Raw genomic sequence first — 2555 nt, 5'->3', positions numbered from 1 at the left:
ATAGCAAGCTGAATTCAGAGGCACATTAAAAGAATTATAATTATGACCAAGTGGGATTTATTCCCAGAATGCAAGAATGATTCAACATACATGAAATCAATCAATGTAAGATATCACATTAACAGAATGAAGGAAAAAAATGATCATCTTAACTAACTGCAATGAATTTTACACTTAAATGGTTAAAATAGAAAATTTTATGTTTTCATATGTGTGTATAAATAAATTTTTAAAATATTTTACCACAATTTTTAAAAAGTAAGTGAGTCTTCAAAAAATAATAGGTGTATGTCAAAGAACACAAAAGCCAGCTTGGGGAGCTTCCCACTGGCCAAATCTGAGACAATTTGAGCACCAAAATAAATAACATTTATAATAAAGAATTATATCTATAAAAAATTCCATGAATGTCACTTCTCCGCCTTTTGGCTAAGATCAAGTGTAGTATCTGTTCTTATTAGTTTAATATCTGATACGTCCTCTATCCAAGGGCAATATATTAAATGGATTTTTGGAATTAGAAGATGGAACAGAGGCTTGCTCTGTCCACTCTGCACATTGAGCTGGTATTGCAGTACTTCCAGGAACAGAGCACACACACACACACACACAAAAAAAAAAATCCATAAAGATAAATAAACAGTAGAAATGCAACTAATATATGTAGAAAGAATAATGGAACTGAAAAATCACCAGTGAGAGCCATTATAATAATAATTGATTCAGCCAAGAATGATCAATGGACTAAAACTAATAAGTTTGAGTAACAGGATATTTATATAGATTCAATGTATTTATTAATTGAAAAGGTTAAAACAGTGTGGAGGGAATATATATATATATATATATATATATATATATAGGGAGAGAGAGAGAGAGATGTAGACAGAGAGAAGGATAAAGGGATAAAGCAAAAGTGTTAATGCTACATTTGAAGAATCTGGGAAGGACCAGTAGACCCCACATGGTGGTGTAGTGGTATAAAGGCTGGAGGAAACACCTGACTATGTGGAGTCCCAGTGCTGGACAGCCAGGGCCAAATCCATATCCCCCTAATGTCAGGTACCCTGGGTTCCAATCCTACCTTTCCTCCAGGCCTCTCTCTCACTCCCCCAGGAGCTCCCCAGGGGAATCAGGCTTCCTCCCCACCCAGTCAGGACCCTCATCCTGTGCCACAACCAGCATATCCAGAATGCCAACCATCAGGTCCCTACCCTCCTCCATACCCACCACCTGCTCCTGGAATGCCTACAGGGAATCCATTGGCTCCTGGCATGGTAGGACCAGGAATGGTGATGGACAAGATGCAGAATGAAGCTCATAAAAAAATGAATAAACACAGTAAGTATGGCAAGCATTCCTTTTCCTTCTCCTCCTCCTCCAGCACTGACTCTGACTAAATATAGGGTCTGGGCCCTTCCCTCAAATCTCTCCATTTCTTCTCTCCCATCAAGCTTCAGATGCCATCTTGCACTGGGGGAAACTGGCCCTTGTGTCCCTCCACCACTCTCCTCCAGCCTGAGCCTTACTCTGCTGTTCAGCCTTAACTGGTTAAGGAAGATGGGAAAAGAATTGTCCTGGGTTAGCAAAGGCCATCTCCTCAGTGCTTGGATAGAACTTTTAGATGATAAGTTTTGTAGAACCACTTTTTGAAGATGGTGAAACCTTTGAGTTAAATGCTAAAGACAAGTCTAACATCTATAAAATGTGATTTTTTTACTTTCTTTTATAATATTTGTGATTGGAGAGGTGTTGTGGAAACTTAAATATGAGGGAGGAAAAAACAAAGAACAAACTGTACCTTTTTTGTAATTGTAGCACCCTTGGGTAATTTAATGGCAAATACATTTCCCAGCATGCCTTTACTTGATTGCACTAACTGCAAGGCTGCTGTGGGGTGGAGTCCATTTGTTGGTGAGTTCTGAATGTCATTTTGGAAACTAATCTCTATTCTGTAGCTCAGTATGCTATCTCAGGTCCTTGCCTTATTCTGCATCTCAGTCCAAATAAAGCTGTTTCTCTTGGTTTCTGTTCACCTGTGCCATTACCTTGGTTGGGCCCAGCACATTCTACTACTTTTTCTGCTCTTCCACAACTCTTTAAAGTGTATCAGGTTTATAGTGAGGAACCAGAGCATCAGCTCATACTGTCTCTATTTTTCTTAAGTGGGAAGAACCTTCAGAATTGGCTCAGGCTTAGTGGAATGAATCTTAACTGAATTCCCTTTAATTAATGGCTATAGGTCTTTAGCATAAGTTTCTATATATGCTACAGAGGTTCTCAACCCTGGCTGCCCATCAGCTATCACAATAATTTAGATCTTTGGCCCAAATCTATTGAATAAGACTCATTAAGGATGAGATTCTACACATTAGTATTTTTAAGAAACTGTGTGGGTGATTCTGATGGACAGCTAGAACTGAGGATCCCTGGTTCACTATGTGCCATGCATGGTACAACACATCAAGTTCTCCGAGGTCTGTAGAGTGAGCAGACATCTAAGAGAACTGATTAATAAAGGTAAATGCTACAAAATGCCAGAGAGATATAAACCC

General features: G+C 38.9%; 1 non-coding gene across 1 annotated transcript; it reads left to right on the top strand.

The window, feature by feature from the left end:
- Positions 1-409: 409 nt before the first annotated feature.
- LOC114511749 lies at positions 410-600 on the top strand. Its single transcript, XR_003685723.1, has one exon. It is a non-coding gene; the product is annotated as a U2 spliceosomal RNA (small nuclear RNA).
- The last annotated feature ends 1955 nt before the right edge of the window (positions 601-2555 follow it).

This window comes from Phyllostomus discolor, chromosome 12, assembly GCF_004126475.2.
Source record: "Phyllostomus discolor isolate MPI-MPIP mPhyDis1 chromosome 12, mPhyDis1.pri.v3, whole genome shotgun sequence".
NCBI classification, from domain to species: Eukaryota; Metazoa; Chordata; class Mammalia; order Chiroptera; family Phyllostomidae; genus Phyllostomus; species Phyllostomus discolor.
This window is presented reverse-complemented; position numbering and strand designations above follow the sequence as displayed.